This window comes from Salvelinus sp. IW2-2015, unplaced genomic scaffold (assembly GCF_002910315.2).
Source record: "Salvelinus sp. IW2-2015 unplaced genomic scaffold, ASM291031v2 Un_scaffold2244, whole genome shotgun sequence".
NCBI classification, from domain to species: domain Eukaryota; kingdom Metazoa; phylum Chordata; class Actinopteri; order Salmoniformes; family Salmonidae; genus Salvelinus; species Salvelinus sp. IW2-2015.
Genome location: NW_019943573.1, coordinates 92,643 through 102,861, shown reverse-complemented (window position 1 = coordinate 102,861; position 10,219 = coordinate 92,643). Strand labels below are relative to the sequence as shown.

Below are 10,219 nucleotides of genomic sequence, written 5' to 3'. Positions count from 1 at the left end.
TTCTGTCGTCCACTGACGTGTTTTACAAATATTGCTGTATTATAATGTGCTGTCTGTCTCACTGACGTGTTACATATGCTGTATTATAATGTGGTGTCTGTCTCCACTGACGTTTACAAATATGCTGTATTATAATGTATCTGTCTCCACTGACGTGTTACAATATGCTGTATTATAATGTATCTGTCTCCACTGACGTGTTACAATATGCTGTATTATAATGTGGGTCTGTCTCCACTGACGTGTTACAATATGCTGTATTATAATGAGTGTCTGTCTCCACTGACGTGTTACAATATGCTGTATTATAATGTGGTGTCTGTTCCACTGACTGTTACAATATGCTGTATTATAATGTATCTGTCTCCACTGACGTGTTACAATATGCTGTATTATAATGAGGTGTCTGTCTCCACTGACGTGTTACAATATGCTGTATTATAATGTTCTGTCTCCACTGACGTGTTACAATATGCTGTATATAAGTATCTGTCTCCACTGACGTGTACAATATGTTTATATAATGTGGTGTCTGTCTCCACTGACGTGTTACATATGCTATGTATTTAATGAGTGTCTGTCTCCACTGACGTGTTACAATATGCTGTATTATAATGTATCTGTCTCCACTGACGTGTTACAATATTCTGTATTATAATGTATCTGTCTCCACTGACGTGTTACAATATGCTGTATTATAATGTGGTGTCTGTCTCCACTGACGTGTTCACCGGGGGTACATGTTTCTAGAAAGGGGTTATGTTGACATTGACGCTGTGATAGGGGAGCGTATATGTCGTTATTATGATATGCGAATGTTCATATTTACCAACAGTAGGACAGGCTTTAAACAATAACATATGTCTGTAGCGATGTTATGACAGGGACTGGAGATGAAGAGATCAGCCTGATCTCTGGTCGGTTGTTTGAAAGAAAGTATTTTAAACTACAAAACAAGTGAAGATGTTGATTCAGTTTTAGACATGGCTTTCATAAACCTTTTGAGCCTCGGATAAAAGTCATACTAAGGTTCCTTTTCATATTTTCAAGTTTATTGGAGGGCGCGGTGAAAGAGACAGTAAAGTTAGAGTTTTATTAGAAGGGAGGAGAGTGTGTATTTAGAGGTCTGATTTTAAACTCACACTGACTTGTCCCTCTCTTGCTCGCTTTCTCTCTCTCTCTCCCTCCCCTCCTACCGACCGTCCCTCCCTCCTACCCACCGTCCCTCTCTCCTTCTCTCCCCCACCCACCAAGGCTACCCGTCCCTGCGTATTGAGAAGAACGACCTGAGAAGTGTTAGTCTGCTTGAAGCCAAAGCCAAGGTCAAAGACATCTCCATCTCCAGACTGAGAGTCACTCTACGGGACGTCCTGCACGAAGGTAACACTCTCTCTCTGTGTGTGTGTGTGTGTTACCTTCGTGCAGGACCTCCCGTAGAGTGACATCCCCACCTCCAGACTGAGAGTCCCTCTCCGGGACGTCCTGCACGAAGGTAACACACACACACACATAGAGACAGTATTGCACCAGCACCTGTAACAGTTCGCAACCCCCCCCCCCCCCCACAGAATTCCCCTCCCAGAATTCCAGCGCTGATTGGCACTGAAGTCTGAATATAGCCTGAATTGTGGTTATTGGATTAAACTGCATTAAACCATCACAACACAAGTATCCTGACTGACAGCTATAGCATACACAGTCCCAGGACACACACTGCGCTGTGACGTGACCCAACGTGCCCGGTTCATCAGTTGTTCACTTCTGGGGAGTTTTCTTCTGACCTTCTGCAATTATCTCATGTTGTGAAACCAAAAGAACACGGAACACAACGTCCAACTCCGTTTCCTACTAAGCCCAGTCCTTATAAGGTGTTTGAGACATCTGTGTAAACGTCCCAAATTCCACTCTATTCGCTGACACCCCTCGGGGCCCTTGTTTAAAAGAAGGGCACTATGTAGAGAATAATAGGGTTTGTGAAGTACACAGACGAACACATTGATTTAATGTCTGATGGATGAATGTTATTGCGTTACCTGGTTGTGAAACTAAAGATGGTACAGAACACACGGTCCAATGACCAGCTCTCACTTACAACTGACACTAACCAAGGTGTGACGTCCTGACCAAAACATTTCTTTCATAACTCTGCACAATTAAACAACATGGTCGTTCGTCAGTGTGTAGGTGTGAGACGCGGTCGTTCGTCAGTGTGTAGGTGTGAGACGACGAGGTCGTTCGTCAGTGTGTAGGTGTGAGACGACGAGGTCGTTCGTCATGTCTGTAGTTGTGAGACGACGCGGTCGTTCGTCAGTGTGTAGTGTGAGACGACGAGGTCGTTCGTCAGTGTTGTAGTTGTGAGACGACGAGGGTCGTTCGTCAGTGTGTAGTTGTGAGACGACGAGGTCGTTCGCTCCGTGTGTAGTTGTGAGACGACGAGGTCGTTCGTCAGTGTGTAGTTGTGAGACGACGCGTCGTTCGTCCGTGTGTAGTTGTGAGACGACGAGGTCTGTTTGTCAGTGTGTAGTTGTGAGACGACGAGGTCGTTCGTCAGTGTGTAGTTGTGAGACGACGAGTCGTTCGTCAGTGTGTAGTTGTGAGACGACGAGGTCGTTCGTCAGTGTGTAGTTGTGAGACGACGAGGTCGTTCGTCAGTGTGTAGTTGTGAGACGACGAGGTCGTCGTCAGTGTGTAGTTGTGAGACGACGAGGTCGTTCGTCAGTGTGTAGTTGTGAGACGACGGGTCGTTCGTCAGTGTGTAGTTGTGAGACGACGAGGTCGTTCGTCAGTGTGTAGTTGTGAGACGACGGCGGTCGTTCGTCAGTGTGTAGTTGTGAACGACGCGAGGTCGTTCGTCAGTGTGTAGTTGTGAGACGACGAGGTCGTTCGTCAGTGTGTAGTTGTGAGGCGACGCGGTCGTTCGTCAGTGTAGTTGTGAGACGACGCGTCGTTCGTCAGTGTGTAGTTGTGAGACGACCGGTCGTTCGTCAGTGTTAGGTGTGAGGCGACGAGGTCGTTCGTCAGTGTGTAGTTGTGAGACGACGAGGTCGTTCGTCAGTGTGTAGTTGAGACGACGCGGTCGTTCGTCAGTGTGTAGTTGTGGGACGACGCGGTCGTCGTCAGTGTGTAGTTGTGAGACGACGAGGTCGTTCGTCAGTGTGTAGTGTTGAGACGACGAGGTCGTTCGTCAGTGTGTAGTTGGAGACGACGAGGTCGTTCGTCAGTGTGTAGTTGTGAGACGAAGCGGTCGTTCGTCAGTGTGTAGTTGTGAGACGCGAGGTCGTTCGTCAGTGTGTAGGTGTGAGACGACGAGGTCGTTCGTCAGTGTGTAGGTGTGAGACGACGAGGTCGTTCGTCAGTGTGTAGTTGTGAGACGACGAGGTCGTTCGTCAGTGTGTAGGTGTGAGACGACGAGGTCGTTCGTCAGTGTGTAGGTGTGAGACGACGCGAGTCGTTCGTCAGTGTGTAGGTGTGAGACGACGAGGTCGTTCGTCAGTGTGTAGGTGTGAGACGACGAGGTCGTTCGTCAGTGTGTAGTTGTGAGACGACGAGGTCGTTCGTCAGTGTGTAGGTGTGAGACGACGAGTCGTTCGTCAGTGTGTAGGTGTGAGACGACGAGGTCGTTCGTCAGTGTGTAGGTGTGAGACGACGAGGTCGTTCGTCAGTGTGTAGTGTGAGACGACGAGGTCGTTCGTCAGTGTGTAGTTGTGAGACGACGAGGTCGTTCGTCAGTGTGTAGGTGTGAGACGACGAGGTCGTTCGTCAGTGTGTAGGTGTGAGACGACGAGGTCGTTCGTCAGTGTGTAGTTGTGAGACGACGAGGTCGTTCGTCAGTGGTAGGTGTGAGACGACGAGGTCGTTCGTCAGTGTGTAGGTGTGAGACGACGCGGTCGTTCGTCAGTGTGTAGGTGTGAGACGACGAGGTCGTTCGTCAGTGTGTAGGTGTGAGACGACGAGGCGTTCGTCAGTGTGTAGTTGTGAGACGACGAGGTGTCGTTCGTCAGTGTGTAGTTGTGAGACGACGCGGTCGTTCGTCAGTGTGTAGGTGTGAGACACGAGGTCGTCGTCAGTGTGTAGTTGTGAGACGACGCGGTCGTTCGTCAGTGTGTAGTTGTGAGACGACGAGTCGTTCGTCAGTGTGTAGTTGTGAGACGACGAGGTCGTTCGTCAGTGTGTAGTTGTGAGACGACGCGGTCGTTCGTCAGTGTGTAGTTGTGAGACGACGCGGTCGTTCGTCAGTGTGTAGTTGTGAGACGACGAGGTCGTTCGTCAGTGTTAGTTGTGAAGGCGACGCGGTCGTTCGTCAGTGTGTAGTTGTGAGACGACGCGGTCGTTCGTCAGTGTGTAGTTGTGAGACGACGCGGTCGTTCGTCAGTGTGTAGGTGTGAGGCGACGAGGTCGTTCGTCAGTGTGTAGTTGTGAGACGACGAGGTCGTTCGTCAGTGTGTAGGTTGGTGACGACGCAGGTCGTTCGTCAGTGTGTAGTTGAGACGACGCGGTCGTTCGTCAGTGTGTAGTTGTGAGACGACGCGGTCGTTCGTCAGTGTGTAGTTGTGAGACGACGAGGTCGTTCGTCAGTGTGTAGTTGTGAGACGACGAGGTCGTTCGTCATGTGGTAGTTGTGAGACGACGAGGTCGTTCGTCAGTGTGTAGTTGTGAGACGACGAGGTCGTTCGTCAGTGTGTAGTTGTGAGACGACGAGGTCGTTCGTCAGTGTGTAGTTGGAGACGAGCGGTCGTTCGTCAGTGTGTAGTTGTAGACGACGAGGTCGTGTTCGTCAGTGTGTAGGTGTGAGACGACGAGGTCGTTCGTCAGTGTGTAGGTGGGACGACGCTGTCGTTCGTCAGTGTGTAGTTGTGAGACGACGAGGTCGTTCGTCAGTGTGTAGTTGTGAGACGACGAGGTCGTTCGTCAATGTGTAGTTGTGAGACGACGCGTCGTTCGTCAGTGTGTAGTTTGTTAGACGACGAGGTCGTTCGTCAGTGTGTGTATTGTGAGACGACGCCTTCGTTCGTCAGTGTGTAGTTTGGGACGACGAGGTCGTTCGTCAGTGTGTAGGTGTGAGACGACGAGGTCGTTCGTCAGTGTGTAGTTGTGAGACGACGAGGTCGTTCGTCAGTGTGTAGGTGTGAGACGACGCGGTCGTTCGTCAGTGTGTAGTGTGAGACGACGAGGTCGTTCGCAGTGTGTAGGTGTGAGACGACGCGGTCGTTCGTCAGTGTGTAGTGTGAGACGACGAGGTCGTTCGTCAGTGTGTATGTAGACGACGGGTCGTTCGTCAGTGTAGGTGGAGACGACGAGGTCGTTCGTCAGTGTGTAGTGTGTGAGACGAAGCGGTCGTTCGTCAGTGTGTAGGTGTTGAGACGACGAGGTTGTTCGTCAGTGTGTAGGTGTGAGTCGACGAGGTCGTTCGTCAGTGTGTAGGTGTGAGACGACGAGGTCGTTCGTCAGTGTGTAGTTGTGAGACGACGAGGTCGTTCGTCAGTGTGTAGTTGTGAGACGACGAGGTCGTTCGTCAGTGTGTAGGTGTGAGACGACGCGGTCGTTCGTCAGTGTGTAGGTGTGAGACGACGAGGTCGTTCGTCAGTGTGTAGTTGTGAGACGACGAGGTCGTTCGTCTGTGTAGTTGAGACGACGCGTCGTTCGTCAGTTGTAGTTGTGAGACGACGCGGTCGTTCGTCAGTGTGTAGTTGTGAGACGACGAGGTCGTTCGTCAGTGTGTAGTTGTGAGACGACGAGGTCGTTCGTCAGTGTGTAGTTGTGAGACGACGAGGTCGTTCGTCAGTGTGTAGTTGTGAGACGAAGCGTGCGTCGTCAGTGTGTAGTTGTGAGACGCGAGGTCGTTCGTCAGTGTGTAGGTGTGAGACGACGAGGTCGTCTGTCAGTGTGTAGGTGTGAGACGACGCTGTCGTTCGTCAGTGTGTAGTTGTGAGACGACGAGGTCGTTCGTCAGTGTGTAGTTGTGAGACGACGAGGTCGTTCGTCAGTGTGTAGTGTGTGAGACGACGCTGTCGTTCGTCAGTGTGTAGTGTTAGACGACGAGGTCTTCGTCAGTGTGTAGTTGTGAGACGACGCTGTCGTTCGTCAGTGTGTAGTTGTGAGACGACGAGGTCGTTCGTCAGTGTGTAGTTGTGAGACGACGAGGTCTGTTCGTCAGTGTGTAGTTGTGAGACGCGCTGTCGTTCGTCAGTGTGTTGTTGTGAGACGACGCGTCGTTCGTCAGTGTTAGTTGTGAGACGACGAGGTCGTTCGTCAGTGTGTAGTTGTGAGACGACGAGGTCGTTCGTCAGTGTGTAGTTGTGAGACGACGAGGTCGTTCGTCAGTGGTAGTTGTGAGACGACGAGGTCGTTCGTCAGTGTGTAGTTGTGAGACGACGCTGTCGTTCGTCAGTGTGTAGTTGTGAGACGACGGCGGTCTTCGTCAGTGTGTAGTTGTGGACGACGCGCCGGTCGTTCGTCAGTGTGTAGTTTGAGACGACCGGTCGTTCGTCAGTGTGTAGGTGTGAGACGACGAGGTCGTTCGTCAGTGTGTAGGTGTGAGACGACGAGGTCGTTCGTCAGTGTGTAGGTGTGAGACGACGAGGTCGTTCGTCAGTGTGTAGGTGTGAGACGACGAGTCGTTCGTCAGTGTGTAGTTGTGAGACGACAGCGGCGTTCGTCAGTGTGTAGGTGTGAGACGACGGGTCGTTCGTCAGTGTGTAGGTGTGAGACGACGCGGTCGTTCGTAGTGTGTATGGTGTGAGACGACGAGGTCGTTCGTCAGTGTGTAGTTGTGAGACGACGAGTCGTTCGTCATGTGTAGTTGTGAGACGACGAGGTCGTTCGTCAGTGTGTAGGTGTGAGACGACGAGGTCGTTCGTCATGTGTAGTGTGAGACGTCGCGTCGTTCGTCAGTGTGTAGTTGTGAGACGACGAGGTCGTTCTCAGTGTGTAGGTGTGAGACGACGAGGGTCGTTCGTCAGTGTGTTAGTTGTGAGACGAAGCGGTCGTTCGTCAGTGTTGTAGGTGTGAGACGACGAGTCGTTCGTCAGTGTGTAGGTGTGAGCGACGGGTCGTTCGTCAGTGTGTAGTGTGAGACGACGAGGTCGTTCGTCAGTGTGTAGTTGTGAGACGACGAGGTCGTTCGTCAGTGTGTAGTTGTGAGACGACGAGGTCGTCGTCAGTGTTAGGTGTGAGACGACGAGGTCGTCCGTCAGTGTGTAGGTGTGAGACGACGAGGTCGTTCGTCAGTGTGTAGTTGTGAGACGAGCGGTCGTTCGTCAGTGTGTAGGTGTGAGACGACGAGGTCGTTCGTCAGTGTGTAGTTGTGAGACGAAGCGGGTCGTTCGTCAGTGTGTAGTTGTGAGCGACGACGAGGTCGTTCGGTCAAGTGGTAGGTTGTGAGACGACGCGGTCGTTCGTCAGTGTGTAGGTCAGATGACGCGGATGCTACGCTACAGCACTGTTTTGCTAGCACAGACTGGAATATGTTCCGGGATTCATCCAGTGGCATTGAGGAGTACACCACATCAGTCATCGGCTTCATCAATAAGTACATTGACGACATCGTCCCCACAGTGACCGTACGTACATTTCCCAACCAGAAGCCATGGATTACAGGCATCATCCACATCGAGCTAAAGGCTAGAGCTTCTGCTTTCAAGGAGCGGGACACTAATCCGGATACCTATTAGAAATCCCACTACTATGCCCTCAGACGAACCATCAAACAGACAAATTCGTCAATACAGGACTAAGACGTTCGTCAGATGTGGCAGGGCTTGAAAACTATTACGGTACCACAAAGGGAAACCCAAACGCGAGCTGCCTAGTGACGTGAGACTACCAGACGAGCTAAATGCCTTTTTTATGCTCGCTTCGAGGCAAGCAACACTGAAGCATTCACGCGAGCATTAGCTGTTCTGGATGACTGTGATAACGCTCTCGGTAGCTGATGTGCACAAGCCCTTTAAACCTTCACCTCATGTTTCAGCATGATAATGCACGGCCTCATGTCGCAAGGATCTGTACACAATTCCTGGAAGCTGAAAATAACCCTGCATACTCACAAGACATGTCACCCATTGATCATGTTTGAGATGCTCTGAATCAACGTGTACAACAGCTTGTTCCAGTTCCCAGCAACTTCGTACAGCCATTGAAGAGGATTGGGACAAAATTCCACAGGCCACAATCAACAACCTGATCAACTCTATGTGAAGATGTGTCGCTCTGCACGAGACAAATGGTGGTCAGATACTGACTGGTTCTGATCCACACATCTACTTTTTTTTTTTAGGTACAGTATATCTGTGACCAACGGATGCACATCTGTATTCCCAGTCATGTGAAATCCATAGATAAGGGCCTAATGAAGTTATTTGAAGAGACTGAGTTTCGTATATGAACTGTAACTTAGTAAAATCTTTGAAATTCTTACATGTTCCATTTTTTTTAATATTTTGATCAGTGTAATTGACCAAAGTCGGTTTAAATTATTTGAATTCCATTTCGTAATTTTTTTTTCTGTGAGCTTGATGCTCAGTTTATGTAGAGAGAAATCAGACCCAGCCTGAACTGTGTGATGTAGCAAGGAGATGTAGTTTCCAACAGGTCAATATTCTACATCGTTTAGAGCAGAAAAGCTGGTAATTAATAACTGCAATGGAGAAAAAAAAATTGCACATCCAACTTATCAGGTTGCAGGACAGAAGAACGTTTACAAGAAAAAAGGAATGTCCACAACTCTCTGAATATTATTTTACACAGTAGACATATGGAAAACCATAAATACATTTAGTTTTTTTTATCCATGTCAAGCAAGCCAATAGGAATAGATAACAAAAACTGATGAGACAAATGTGTCAATCATTTTGTATACAATATAGGGGAAATGGGGGGGAGGGGCATTTTATACCATTTTTTTTTGTCTATTTCCTCGTTTAGGAACTTTACACAGCCATTTGTTTGTAAAGGTGTCTTAGGTGCAATGCCTGCATACGTAATTCACATCGGGATTATCACTGAGAAAGTGTCTTGTGCGGGTGGGAGGTCCGTTTTCACTAACATGATGTGGCCTCTTAAACACCGCTCTTGGTGGTTCTCCTACAGCGTTCATCATCACCACAGAGAGAACTGTGTATCATATTCCAGTCCCAAGGTCTGGCCCTGGCCTTGCTCCAGCTCACCTCTGGTCTGGCCCTGGCCTTGCTCCAGCTCACCTCTGGTCTGGCCCTGGCCTTGCTCCAGTGTAGCTCTGGTCTGGCCCTGGCCTTGCTCCAGCTCACCTCTGGTCTGGCCTTGCTCCAGTGTAGCTCTGGTCTGGCCCTGGCCTTGCTCCAGCTCACCTCTGGTCTGGCCTGGCCTTGCTCCAGCCTCAGCTCTGGTCTGGCTGGCCTTGCTCCAGTGTAGCTCTGGTCTGGCCCTGGCCTTGCTCCAGCTGTAGTCTGTCTGGCCTGGCCTGGGCTCCCAGCTCACCTGCTGGTCTGGCCCTGGCCTTGCTCAGTGTAGCTCTGGTCTGGCCCTGGCCTTGCTCCAGTGTATGCTCTTGGTCTGGCCTGGCCTTGCTCCAGCTCACCTCTGGTCTGCCCTTGCTCTGCTGCCAGCTCTCCTGGTCCTGGGCCTTGCTCCAGCTCGTAGCTCTGGTCTGGGCTGGCCTTGCTCCAGTGTAGCTCTGTTGGGCCCTGGCCTTGCTCCAGTGCTACTCTGGTCTGGCCCTGGCCTTGCTCCAGCCTCACTTCTGGTCTGGCCCTCTTGGCTTGCTCCAGTGTAGTCTGGTCTGGCCCTGGCCTTGCTCCTACGTGTAGCTCTGGTGGGCCTGGCCTTGCTCCAGCTCACCTCTGGTCTGGCCTGGCCTGCTCCAGTGTAGCTCTGGTCTGGGCCTGGCCTTGCTCCATGTAGCTCTGGTCTGGCCTGGCCTTGCTCCAGTGTAGCTCTGGTCCGGCCCTGGCCTGGCCCTGGCCCTTGCTCCAGTGTAGCTCTGGTCTGGCCTTGCTCCAGTGTAGCTCTTGGTCTGGCCCTGGTCTTGCTCCAGCTCCCTCTGGCTGGCCTTGCTCCAGTGTAGCTCTGGTCTGGCCTGGCTTTGCTCCAGTGTAGCTCTGGTCTGGCCTTGCTCCAGCTCACCTCTGGTCTGGCCCTGGCCTGCTCCAGTGTAGCTCTGGTCTGGGCCTGGCCTTGCTCCAGTTGTAGCTGCTGGTCTGGGCCTGGCCTTGCTCCAGTGTAGCTCTGGTCTGGCCCTGGCCCT

General features: G+C 51.0%; 1 pseudogene; it reads left to right on the top strand.

The window, feature by feature from the left end:
- LOC139025086 (tyrosine-protein kinase RYK-like) overlaps window positions 1–10,219 on the top strand; it is a 65,190-nt pseudogene that overhangs the window by 11,785 nt on the left and 43,186 nt on the right.